This window comes from Nematostella vectensis, chromosome 9 (genome assembly GCF_932526225.1).
Source record: "Nematostella vectensis chromosome 9, jaNemVect1.1, whole genome shotgun sequence".
Classification (NCBI taxonomy): Eukaryota; Metazoa; Cnidaria; class Anthozoa; order Actiniaria; family Edwardsiidae; genus Nematostella; species Nematostella vectensis.
Window position 1 is genome coordinate 16,701,435 of NC_064042.1, and position 13,018 is coordinate 16,714,452.

The window sequence follows — 13,018 nt, forward strand, 5'->3', positions numbered from 1 at the left end:
CTTATAACCTGTCAAAGTGTAATTCTTTATCAAAAAAAAAAATTATGAAAATAACGCTCCGCCTATGCGCTAACGAGGCCAACATGAGAAATGTGTCTTCTCTATGCGTGTTTGTGGTGTTTTCGTTAAACCGGTCATAGATTCATTCGTTTTCAAAAGAAAAAAATATGCCCCGTGTGAGGATCGAACTCACGACCTTCAGATTTCTACATTCGATTATGAGACTGACGCGCTGCCATATTTCGCTAACGAGGCCAACATGAGAAATGTGTCTTCTCTATGCGTGTTTGTGGTGTTTTCTTATAAGAGATCGAAGGCAAGAATGAGAAATGTGTCTTCTCTATGTGGGTTTGTCGTGTTTTCTTATAACCTGTCAAAGTGTAATTCTTTATCAAAAAAAAAAAAATTATTAGAATAACGCTCCGCCTATGCGCTAACGAGGCCAACATGAGAAATGTATCTTCTCTATGCGTGTTTGTGGTGTTTTCGTTAAACCGGTCATAGATTCATTCGTTTTCAAAAGAAAAAAATATGCACCGTGTGAGGATCGAACTCACGACCTTCAGATTTCTACATTCGATTATGAGACTGACGCGCTGCCATATTTCGCTAACGAGGCCAACATCAGAAATGTGTCTTATCTATGTGTGTTTGTGGTGTTTTCTTATAAGAGATCGAAGGCAAGAATGAGAAATGTGTCTTCTCTATGTGGGTTTGTCGTGTTTTCTTATAACCTGTCAAAGTGTAATTCTTTATCAAAAGTAAAAATTATGAGAATAACGCTCCGCCTATGCGCTAACGAGGCCTACATGGGAAAATTGTCTTCTCTATGCGTGTTTGTGGTGTTTTCATCAAACCGGTCATAGAGTCATTCGTTTTCAAAAGAAAAAAATATGCCCCGTCGAAGGATCGAACTCACGACCTTCAGATTTCTAGATTTGATTATGAGACTGACGCGCTGCCTACCGCGCTAACGAGGCCAACATGAGAAATTTGTCTTCTCTATGCGTGTTTGTGGTGTTTTTTTTGTCAAACCGGTCATAGAGTTATTCCTTTTCAAAAGAAAAAAAAATATGCCCCGTGTGAGGATCGAACTCACGACCTTCAGATTTCTACATTTGATTATGAGACTGACGCGCTGCCTACTGCGCTAACGAGGCCAACATGAGAAAAGTGACTTCTCTATGCGTGTTTGTGGTGTTTTTTTGTCAAACCGGTCATAGAGTCATTCGTTTTCAAAAGAATAAAATATGCCCCGTGTGAGGATCGAACTCACGACCTTCCGATTTCTACATTTGATTATGAGACTGACGCGCTGCATACTGCGCTAACGAGGCCAACATGAGAAATGTTTCTTCTCTATGCGTATTTGTGGTGTTTTCGTCAAACCGGTCATAGAGTCATTCGTTTTCAAAAGAAAAAATGTGCCCCGTGTGAGGATCGAACTCACGACATTCAGATTTCTACATTCGATTATGATATTGACGCGCCGCCTACTGCGCTAATGAGGCAACATGAGAAATGTGTCTTCTCTATGCGTGTTTGTGGTGTTTTCGTCAAACCGGTCATAGAGTCATTCGTTTTCAAAAGAATAAGATATGCCCCGCGTGAGGATCAAACTCACGACCTTTCGATTTCTATATTTGATTATGAGACTGACGCGCTGCCTACTGCGCTAACAAGGCCAACATGAGAAATGTGTCTTTTCTATGCGTGTTTGTGGTGTTTTCGTCAAACCGGTCATAGAATCTTTCGTTTACAAAAGAAAAAAAATATGCCTCGTGTGAGGATCGAACTCACGACTTTCAGATTTCTACATTTGATTATGAGACTGACGCGCTGCCTACTGCGCTAGCGAGGCCAACCTGAGAAATGTGTCTTCTCTATGCGTGTTTGTGGTATTTTCGTCAAACCGGTCATAGAGTCATACGTTTTCAAAAGAAAAAAATATGCCCCGTGTGAGGATCGAACTCACGACCTTCAGATTTCTACATTTGATTATCAGACTGACGCGCTGCCTACTGCGCTAACAAGGCCAACATGAGAAATGAGTCTTTTCTATGCGTGTTTGTGGTGTTTTCGTCAAACCGCTCATAGAGTCATTCGTTTAAAAAGAAAAAAAAATATGCCCCGTGTGAGGATCGAACTCATGACCTTCAGATTTCTACATTTGATTATGAGACTGACGCGCTGTCTACTGCGCTAACGAGGCCAACATGAGAAATGCGTCTTCTCTATGCGTGTCTGTGGTGTTTTCTTTAAACAGGTCATAGAGTCATTCGTTTTGAAAAGAAAAAAATGTGTCCCGTGTGATGATCGAACTCACGACCTTCAGATTTCTAGATTTGATTATGAGACTGACGCGCTGCCTACTGCGCTAACGAGGCCAACATGAGAAAAGTCTCTTCTCTATGCGTGTTTGTTGTGTTTTTTGTCAAACCGCTCAAAGATTCATTCGTTTTCAAAAGAAAAAAAAATGTGCCCCGTGTGAGGATCGAACTCACGACCTTCAGATTTCTAGATTTGATTATGAGATTGACGCGCTGCCTACTGCGCTAACGAGGCCAACCTGAAAAATGTGTCTTCTCTATGCGTGTTTGTGGTGTTTTCGTCAAACCGGTCATAGAGTCATTCGTTTTCAAAAGAAAAAAATATGCCCTGTGTGAGGATCGAACTCACGACCTTCATATTTCTAAATCAGATTATGAGACTGACGCGCTGCCTACTGCGCTAACGAGGCTAACATGAGAAATGTGTCTTCTCTATGCGTGTTTGTGGTGTTTTCGTCAAACCGGTCATAGAGTCATTCGTTTTCAAAAGAAAAAAATATGCCCCGTGTGAGGATTGAACTCACGACATTCAGATTTCTACATTCGATTATGATACTGACGCGCTGCCTACTGCGCTAACGAGGCCAACATGAGAAAAGTGTCTTCTCTATGCGTGTTAGTTGTGTTTTTTGTCAAACCGCTCATAGAGCAATTCGTTTTCAAAAGAAAAAATATGCCCCGTGTGATGATCGAACTCACTACCTTCAGATTTCTAGATTTGATTATGAGACTGACGCGCTGCCTACTGCGCTAACGAGGCCAACATGAGAAAAGTCTCTTCTCTATGCGTGTTTGTTGTGTTTTTTGTCAAACCGCTGAAAGAGTCATTCGTTTTCAAAAGAAAAAAATGTACCCCGTGTGAGGATCGAACTCACGACCTTCAGATTTCTAGATTTCATTATGAGACTGACGCGCTGCCTATTGCGCTAACGACGCCTACATGGGAAATGTGCCTTTTCTATGCGTGTTTGTGGTGTTTTCGTCAAACCGTTCATAGAGTCTTTCGTTTTCAAAAGAAAAAAATATGACCCGTGTGAGGATCGATCTCACGACCTTCAGATTTGTACATTTGATTATGAGACTGACGCGCTGCCTACTGCGCTAACGAGGCCAACCTGAAAAATGTGTCTTCTCTATGCGTGTTTGTGGTGTTTTCGTCAAACCGGTCATAGAGTCATTCGTTTTCAAAAGAAAAAAAATATGCCCTGTGTGAGGATCGAAATCACGACCTTCATATTTCTAAATCAGATTATGAGACTGACGCGCTGCCTATTGCTCTAACGACGCCTACATGGAAAATGTGTCTTCTCTATGTGTGTTTGTGGTGTTTTTGTCAAACCGGTCATAGAGTCATTTGTTTTCAAAAGAAAAAATATGCCCCGTGTGAGGATCGAACTCACGACATTCAGATTTCTACATTCGATTATGATATTGACGCGCCGCCTACTGCGCTAATGAGGCCAACATTAGAAATGTGTCTTCTCTATGTGTGTTTGTGGTGTTTTTTGTCAAACCGCTCATAGAGCCATTCGTTTTCAAAAGAAAAAATATGCCCTGTGTGAGGATCGAACTCACGACCTTCATATTTCTAAATCAGATTATGAGACTGACGCGCTGCCTACTGCGCTAACGAGGCTAACATGAGAAATGTGTCTTCTCTATGCGTGTTTGTGGTGTTTTCGTCAAACCGGTCATAGAGTCATTCGTTTTCAAAAGAAAAAAATATGACACGTGTGAGGATCGATCTCACGACCTTCAGATTTGTACATTTGATTATGAGACTGACGCGCTGCCTACTGCGCTAACGAGGCCAACCTGAAAAATGTGTCTTCTATATGCGTGTTTGTGGTGTTTTCGTCAAACCGGTCATAGAGACATTCGTTTTCAAAAGAAAAAAAATATGCCCTGTGTGAGGATCGAAATCACGACCTTCATATTTCTAAATCAGATTATGAGACTGACGCGCTGCCTATTGCGCTAACGACGCCTACATGGAAAATGTGTCTTCTCTATGTGTGTTTGTGGTGTTTTTGTCAAACCGGTCATAGAGTCATTCGTTTTCAAAAGAAAAAAAATATGCCCCGTGTGAGGATCGAACTCACGACCTTCAGATTTCTACATTTGATTATGAGACTGACGCGCTGCCTACTGCGCTAGCGAGGCCAACCTGAGAAATGTGTCTTCTCTATGCGTGTTTGTGGTATTTTCGTCAAACCGGTCATAGAGTCATACGTTTTCAAAAGAAAAAAATATGCCCCGTGTGAGGATCGAACTCACGACCTTCAGATTTCTACATTTGATTATGAGACTGACGCGCTGCCTACTGCGCTAACGAGGCCAACATGAGAAATGGGTCTTTTCTATGCGTGTTTGTGGTGCTTTCGTCAAACCGCTCATAGAGTCATTCGTTTTCAAAATAAAAAAAATATGCCCCGTGTGAGGATCGAACTCATGACCTTCAGATTTCTACATTTGATTATGAGACTGACGCTCTGTCTACTGCGCTAACGAGGCCAACATGAGAAATGCGTCTTCTCTATGTGTGTCTGTGGTGTTTTCTTCAAACCGGTCATAGAGTCATTCGTTTTGAAAAAAAAAATGTGCCCCGTGTGATGATCGAACTCACGACCTTCAGATTTCTAGATTTGATTATGAGACTGACGCGCTGCCTACTGCGCTAACGAGGCCAACATGAGAAAAGTCTCTTCTCTATGCGTGTTTGTTGTGTTTTTTGTCAAACCGCTCAAAGAGTCATTCGTTTTCAAAAGAAAAAAAATGTGCCCCGTGTGAGGATCGAACTCACGACCTTCAGATTTCTAGATTTGATTATGAGATTGACGCGCTGCCTACTGCGCTAACGAGGCCAACCTGAAAAATGTGTCTTCTCTATGCGTGTTTGTGGTGTTTTCGTCAAACCGGTCATAGAGTCATTCGTTTTCAATAGAAAAAAATATGCCCTGTTTGAGGATCGAACTCACGAAGCTTCATATTTCTAAATCAGATTATGAGACTGACGCGCTGCCTACTGCGCTAACGAGGCTAACATAAGTAATGTGTCTTCTCTATGCGTGTTTGTGGTGTTTTCGTCAAACCAGTCATAGAGTCATTCGTTTTCAAAAGAAAAAAATATGCCCCGTCTGAGGATCGAACTCACGACATTCAGATGTCTACATTCGATTATGAGACTGACGCGCTGCCTACTGCGCTAACGAGGCCAACATGAGAAATGCGTCTTTTCTATGCGTGTTTGTGGTGTTTTCGTCAAACCGGTCATAGAGTCTTTCGTTTTCAAAAGAAAAAATATGCCCCGTGTGAGGATCGAACTCACAACATTAAGATTTCTACATTCGATTATGATATTGACGCTCCGCCTACTGCGCTAACGAGGCCAACATGAAAAATATGTCTTCTCTATGCGTGTTTGTGGTGTTTTCGTTAAACCGGTCATAGATTCATTCGTTTTCAAAAGAAAAAAATATGCACCGTGTGAGGATCGAACTCACGACCTTCAGATTTCTACATTCGATTATGAGACTGACGCGCTGCCATATTTCGCTAACGAGGCCAACATCAGAAATGTGTCTTCTCTATGTGTGTTTGTGGTGTTTTCTTATAAGAGATCGAAGGCAAGAATGAGAAATGTGTCTTCTCTATGTGGGTTTGTCGTGTTTTCTTATAACCTGTCAAAGTGTAATTCTTTATCAAAAGTAAAAATTATGAGAATAACGCTCCGCCTATGCGCTAACGAGGCCTACATGGGAAAATTGTCTTCTCTCTGCGTGTTTGTGGTGTTTTCGTAAAACCGGTCATAGAGTCATACATTTTCAAAGAAAAAAAATATGCCCCGTGTGAGGATAGAACTCACGACATTCAGATTTCTTAATTCGATTATGAGACTAACGCTCTGCCATATTGCGTTAACGAGGCCAACATGAGAAATGTGTCTTCTCTATTCGTGTTTGTGGTGTTTTCTTCAAACCGGTCATAGTGTCATTCATTTTCAGAACTTAAAATGTGCCCCGTGTGAGGATCAAACTCACGACCTTCAGATTTCTAAATCAGCGCTAACGAGGCCAACATGAGAATAACGCTCTGCCTATGCGCTACTAAGGCTTACATTAGAAATGTGTCTTCTCTATGCGTGTTTGTGGTAATTTCGTTAAACCGGTCATAGATTCATTCGTTTTCAAAAGAAAAAAATATGCCCCGTGTGAGGATCGAACTCACGACCTTCAGATTTCTACATTCGATTATGAGACTGACGCGCTGCCATATTTCGCTAACGAGGCCAACATGAGAAATGTGTCTTCTCTATGCGTGTTTGTGGTGTTTTCTTATAAGAGATCGAAGGCAAGAATGAGAAATGTGTCTTCTCTATGTGGGTTTGTCGTGTTTTCTTATAACCTGTCAAAGTGTAATTCTTTATCAAAAACAAAAATTATGAGAATAACGCTCCGCCTATGCGCTAACGAGGCCAACATGAGAAATGTGTCTTCTCTATGCGTGTTTGTGGTGTTTTCGTTAAACCGGTCATAGATTCATTCGTTTTCAAAAGAAAAAAATATGCCCCGTGTGAGGATCGAACTCACGGCCTTCAGATTTCTAGATTTGATTATGAGACTGACGCGCTGCCTACTGCTCTAACGAGGCCAACATGAGAAATGTGTCTTCTCTATGCGTGTTTGTTGTGTTTTCGTTAATCCGGTCATAGATTCATTCGTTTTCAAAAGAAAAAAAATATGCCCCGTGTGAGGATCGAACTCACGACCTTCAGATTTCTACATTCGATTATGAGACTAACGCGCTGCCATATTTCGCTAACTAGGCCAACATGAGAAATGTGTCTTCTCTATGCGTGTTTGTGGTGTTTTCGTTAAACCGGTCATAGATTCATTCGTTTTCAAAAGAAAAAAATATGCCCCGTGTGAGGATCGAACTCACGACCTTCAGATTTCTACATTCGATTATGAGACTGACGCGCTGCCATATTTCGCTAACGAGGCCAACATGAGAAATGTGTCTTCTCTATGCGTGTTTGTGGTGTTTTCTTATAAGAGATCGAAGGCAAGAATGAGAAATGTGTCTTCTCTATGTGGGTTTGTCGTGTTTTCTTATAACCTGTCAAAGTGTAATTCTTTATCAAAAAAAAAAATTATGAGAATAACGCTCCGCCTATGCGCTAACGAGGCCAACATGAGAAATGTGTCTTCTCTATGCGTGTTTGTGGTGTTTTCGTTAAACCGGTCATAGATTCATTCGTTTTCAAAAGAAAAAAATATGCCCCGTGTGAGGATCGAACTCACGACCTTCAGATTTCTACATTCGATTATGAGACTGACGCGCTGCCATATTTCGCTAACGAGGCCAACATGAGAAATGTGTCTTTATGCGTGTTTGTGGTGTTTTCTTATAAGAGATCGAAGGCAAGAATGAGAAATGTGTCTTCTCTATGTGGGTTTGTCGTGTTTTCTTATAACCTGTCAAAGTGTAATTCTTTATCAAAAAAAAAAAATTATGAAAATAACGCTCCGCCTATGCGCTAACGAGGCCAACATGAGAAATGTGTCTTCTCTCTGCGTGTTTGTGGTGTTTTCGTCAAACCGGTCATAGATTCATTCGTTTTCAAAAGAAAAAAATATGCCCCGTGTAAGGATCGAACTCACGACCTTCAGATTTCTACATTCGATTATGAGACTGACGCGCTGCCATATTTCGCTAACGAGGCCAACATGAGAAATGTGTCTTCTCTATGCGTGTTTGTGGTGTTTTCTTATAAGAGATCGAAGGCAAGAATGAGAAATGTGTCTTCTCTATGTGGGTTTGTCGTGTTTTCTTATAACCTGTCAAAGTGTAATTCTTTATCAAAAAAAAAAAAATTATTAGAATAACGCTCCGCCTATGCGCTAACGAGGCCAACATGAGAAATGTATCTTCTCTATGCGTGTTTGTGGTGTTTTCGTTAAACCGGTCATAGATTCATTCGTTTTCAAAAGAAAAAAATATGCACCGTGTGAGGATCGAACTCACGACCTTCAGATTTCTACATTCGATTATGAGACTGACGCGCTGCCATATTTCGCTAACGAGGCCAACATCAGAAATGTGTCTTCTCTATGTGTGTTTGTGGTGTTTTCTTATAAGAGATCGAAGGCAAGAATGAGAAATGTGTCTTCTCTATGTGGGTTTGTCGTGTTTTCTTATAACCTGTCAAAGTGTAATTCTTTATCAAAAGTAAAAATTATGAGAATAACGCTCCGCCTATGCGCTAACGAGGCCTACATGGGAAAATTGTCTTCTCTATGCGTGTTTGTGGTTTTTTCATCAAACCGGTCATAGAGTCATTCGTTTTCAAAAGAAAAAAATATGCCCCGTCGAAGGATCGAACTCACGACCTTCAGATTTCTAGATTTGATTATGAGACTGACGCGCTGCCTACCGCGCTAACGAGGCCAACATGAGAAATGTGTCTTCTCTATGCGTGTTTGTGGTGTTTTTTTTGTCAAACCGGTCATAGAGTCATTCCTTTTCAAAAGAAAAAAAATATGCCCCGTGTGAGGATCGAACTCACGACCTTCAGATTTCTACATTTGATTATGAGACTGACGCGCTGCCTACTGCGCTAACGAGGCCAACATGAGAAAAGTGACTTCTCTATGCGTGTTTGTGGTGTTTTTTTGTCAAACCGGTCATAGAGTCATTCGTTTTCAAAAGAACAAAATATGCCCCGTGTGAGGATCGAACTCACGACCTTCCGATTTCTACATTTGATTATGAGACTGACGCGCTGCATACTGCGCTAACGAGGCCAACATGAGAAATGTTTCTTCTCTATGCGTATTTGTGGTGTTTTCGTCAAACCGGTCATAGAGTCATTCGTTTTCAAAAGAAAAAATATGCCCCGTGTGAGGATCGAACTCACGACATTCAGATTTCTACATTCGATTATGATATTGACGCGCCGCCTACTGCGCTAATGAGGCAACATGAGAAATGTGTCTTCTCTATGCGTGTTTGTGGTGTTTTCGTCAAACCGGTCATAGAGTCATTCGTTTTCAAAAGAATAAGATATGCCCCGTGTGAGGATCAAACTCACGACCTTCCGATTTCTATATTTGATTATGAGACTGACGCGCTGCCTACTGCGCTAACAAGGCCAACATGAGAAATGTGTCTTTTCTATGCGTGTTTGTGGTGTTTTCGTCAAACCGGTCATAGAATCTTTCGTTTACAAAAGAAAAAAAATATGCCTCGTGTGAGGATCGAACTCACGACCTTCAGATTTCTACATTTGATTATGAGACTGACGCGCTGCCTACTGCGCTAGCGAGGCCAACCTGAGAAATGTGTCTTCTCTATGCGTGTTTGTGGTATTTTCGTCAAACCGGTCATAGAGTCATACGTTTTCAAAAGAAAAAAATATGCCCCGTGTGAGGATCGAACTCACGACCTTCAGATTTCTACATTTGATTATCAGACTGACGCGCTGCCTACTGCGCTAACAAGGCCAACATGAGAAATGAGTCTTTTCTATGCGTGTTTGTGGTGTTTTCGTCAAACCGCTCATAGAGTCATTCGTTTGAAAAGAAAAAAAAATATGCCCCGTGTGAGGAACGAACTCATGACCTTCAGATTTCTACATTTGATTATGAGACTGACGCGCTGTCTACTGCGCTAACGAGGCCAACATGAGAAATGCGTCTTCTCTATGCGTGTCTGTGGTGTTTTCTTTAAACAGGTCATAGAGTCATTCGTTTTGAAAAGAAAAAAATGTGTCCCGTGTGATGATCGAACTCACGACCTTCAGATTTCTAGATTTGATTATGAGACTGACGCGCTGCCTACTGCGCTAACGAGGCCAACATGAGAAAAGTCTCTTCTCTATGCGTGTTTGTTGTGTTTTTTGTCAAACCGCTCAAAGATTCATTCGTTTTCAAAAGAAAAAAAAATGTGCCCCGTGTGAGGATCGAACTCACGACCTTCAGATTTCTAGATTTGATTATGAGATTGACGCGCTGCCTACTGCGCTAACGAGGCCAACCTGAAAAATGTGTCTTCTCTATGCGTGTTTGTGGTGTTTTCGTCAAACCGGTCATAGAGTCATTCGTTTTCAAAAGAAAAAAATATGCCCTGTGTGAGGATCGAACTCACGACCTTCATATTTCTAAATCAGATTATGAGACTGACGCGCTGCCTACTGCGCTAACGAGGCTAACATGAGAAATGTGTCTTCTCTATGCGTGTTTGTGGTGTTTTCGTCAAACCGGTCATAGAGTCATTCGTTTTCAAAAGAAAAAAATATGCCCCGTGTGAGGATTGAACTCACGACATTCAGATTTCTACATTCGATTATGATACTGACGCGCTGCCTACTGCGCTAACGAGGCCAACATGAGAAAAGTGTCTTCTCTATGCGTGTTAGTTGTGTTTTTTGTCAAACCGCTCATAGAGCAATTCGTTTTCAAAAGAAAAAATATGCCCCGTGTGATGATCGAACTCACTACCTTCAGATTTCTAGATTTGATTATGAGACTGACGCGCTGCCTACTGCGCTAACGAGGCCAACATGAGAAAAGTCTCTTCTCTATGCGTGTTTGTTGTGTTTTTTGTCAAACCGCTGAAAGAGTCATTCGTTTTCAAAAGAAAAAAATGTACCCCGTGTGAGGATCGAACTCACGACCTTCAGATTTCTAGATTTCATTATGAGACTGACGCGCTGCCTATTGCGCTAACGACGCCTACATGGGAAATGTGCCTTTTCTATGCGTGTTTGTGGTGTTTTCGTCAAACCGTTCATAGAGTCTTTCGTTTTCAAAAGAAAAAAATATGACCCGTGTGAGGATCGATCTCACGACCTTCAGATTTGTACATTTGATTATGAGACTGACGCGCTGCCTACTGCGCTAACGAGGCCAACCTGAAAAATGTGTCTTCTCTATGCGTGTTTGTGGTGTTTTCGTCAAACCGGTCATAGAGTCATTCGTTTTCAAAAGAAAAAAAATATGCCCTGTGTGAGGATCGAAATCACGACCTTCATATTTCTAAATCAGATTATGAGACTGACGCGCTGCCTATTGCGCTAACGACGCCTACATGGAAAATGTGTCTTCTCTATGTGTGTTTGTGGTGTTTTTGTCAAACCGGTCATAGAGTCATTTGTTTTCAAAAGAAAAAATATGCCCCGTGTGAGGATCGAACTCACGACATTCAGATTTCTACATTCGATTATGATATTGACGCGCCTAATGAGGCCAACATGAGAAATGTGTCTTCTCTATGTGTGTTTGTGGTGTTTTTTGTCAAACCGCTCATAGAGCCATTCGTTTTCAAAAGAAAAAATATGCACTGTGTGATGATCGAACTCACTACCTTCAGATTTCTAGATTTGATTATGAGACTGACGCGCTGCCTACTGCGCTAACAAGGCCAACATGAGAAAAGTCTCTTCTCTATGCGTGTTTGTTGTGTTTTTTGTCAAACCGGTCATAGAGTCATTCGTTTTCAAAAGAAAAAAATATGCCCTGTGTGAGGATCGAACTCACGACCTTCATATTTCTAAATCAGATTATGAGACTGACGCGCTGCCTACTGCGCTAACGAGGCTAACATGAGAAATGTGTCTTCTCTATGCGTGTTTGTGGTGTTTTCGTCAAACCGGTCATAGAGTCATTCGTTTTCAAAAGAAAAAAATATGCCCCGTCTGAGGATTGAACTCACGACCTTCAGATTTCTAGATTTCATTATGAGACTGACGCGCTGCCTTTTGCGCTAACGACGCCTACATGGGAAATGTGCCTTTTCTATGCGTGTTTGTGGTGTTTTCGTCAAACCGTTCATAGAGTCTTTCGTTTTCAAAAGAAAAAAATATGACCCGTGTGAGGATCGATCTCACGACCTTCAGATTTGTACATTTGATTATGAGACTGACGCGCTGCCTACTGCGCTAACGAGGCCAACCTGAAAAATGTGTCTTCTATATGCGTGTTTGTGGTGTTTTCGTCAAACCGGTCATAGAGACATTCGTTTTCAAAAGAAAAAAAATATGCCCTGTGTGAGGATCGAAATCACGACCTTCATATTTCTAAATCAGATTATGAGACTGACGCGCTGCCTATTGCGCTAACGACGCCTACATGGAAAATGTGTCTTCTCTATGTGTGTTTGTGGTGTTTTTGTCAAACCGGTCATAGAGTCATTCGTTTTCAAAAGAAAAAAAATATGCCCCGTGTGAGGATCGAACTCACGACCTTCAGATTTCTACATTTGATTATGAGACTGACGCGCTGCCTACTGCGCTAGCGAGGCCAACCTGAGAAATGTGTCTTCTCTATGCGTGTTTGTGGTATTTTCGTCAAACCGGTCATAGAGTCATACGTTTTCAAAAGAAAAAAATATGCCCCGTGTGAGGATCGAACTCACGACCTTCAGATTTCTACATTTGATTATGAGACTGACGCGCTGCCTACTGCGCTAACGAGGCCAACATGAGAAATGGGTCTTTTCTATGCGTGTTTGTGGTGCTTTCGTCAAACCGCTCATAGAGTCATTCGTTTTCAAAATAAAAAAAATATGCCCCGTGTGAGGATCGAACTCATTACCTTCAGATTTCTACATTTGATTATGAGACTGACGCTCTGTCTACTGCGCTAACGAGGCCAACATGAGAAATGCGTCTTCTCTATGTGTGTCTG

General features: G+C 41.5%; 6 non-coding genes across 6 annotated transcripts; all 6 read right to left on the reverse strand.

Moving 5' to 3' along the window:
- Positions 1-1,074: 1,074 nt before the first annotated feature.
- Trnam-cau lies at positions 1,075-1,160 on the reverse strand. Its single transcript is given in 2 exon segments — positions 1,075-1,110; positions 1,124-1,160. It is a non-coding gene; the product is annotated as a tRNA-Met (tRNA).
- Positions 1,161-1,950: 790 nt separating this feature from the next.
- Trnai-gau lies at positions 1,951-2,036 on the reverse strand. The gene is given in 2 exon segments: positions 1,951-1,986; positions 2,000-2,036. It is a non-coding gene; the product is annotated as a tRNA-Ile (tRNA).
- Positions 2,037-4,582: 2,546 nt separating this feature from the next.
- Trnam-cau lies at positions 4,583-4,668 on the reverse strand. The gene is given in 2 exon segments: positions 4,583-4,618; positions 4,632-4,668. It is a non-coding gene; the product is annotated as a tRNA-Met (tRNA).
- Positions 4,669-8,873: 4,205 nt separating this feature from the next.
- Trnam-cau lies at positions 8,874-8,959 on the reverse strand. The gene is given in 2 exon segments: positions 8,874-8,909; positions 8,923-8,959. It is a non-coding gene; the product is annotated as a tRNA-Met (tRNA).
- Positions 8,960-9,749: 790 nt separating this feature from the next.
- Trnai-gau lies at positions 9,750-9,835 on the reverse strand. The gene is given in 2 exon segments: positions 9,750-9,785; positions 9,799-9,835. It is a non-coding gene; the product is annotated as a tRNA-Ile (tRNA).
- Positions 9,836-12,721: 2,886 nt separating this feature from the next.
- Trnam-cau lies at positions 12,722-12,807 on the reverse strand. Its single transcript is given in 2 exon segments — positions 12,722-12,757; positions 12,771-12,807. It is a non-coding gene; the product is annotated as a tRNA-Met (tRNA).
- Between the last annotated feature and the right edge of the window lie 211 nt (positions 12,808-13,018).